A 243-nucleotide genomic window follows, 5' to 3' on the forward strand; every position below is an offset into this window, starting at 1 on the left:
CGGAGACTCGGGGACCGCTTTGCAGAACACCTACGCTCGGTTCGCAATAAACAACTGCACCTCCCAGTCGCGAACCATTTCAACTCCCCCTCCCATTCCTCAGACGACATGTCCATCCTGGGCCTCCTGCAGTGCCACAACGATGCCACCCGAAGGTTGCAGGAACAGCAACTCATATTCCGCTTGGGAACCCTGCAGCCCAATGGTATCAATGTGGATTTCACAAGTTTCAAAATCTCCCCT

The sequence above is a fragment of the Rhincodon typus genome, chromosome 41, assembly GCF_021869965.1.
Source record: "Rhincodon typus isolate 14 chromosome 41, sRhiTyp1.1, whole genome shotgun sequence".
Taxonomy (NCBI): domain Eukaryota; kingdom Metazoa; phylum Chordata; class Chondrichthyes; order Orectolobiformes; family Rhincodontidae; genus Rhincodon; species Rhincodon typus.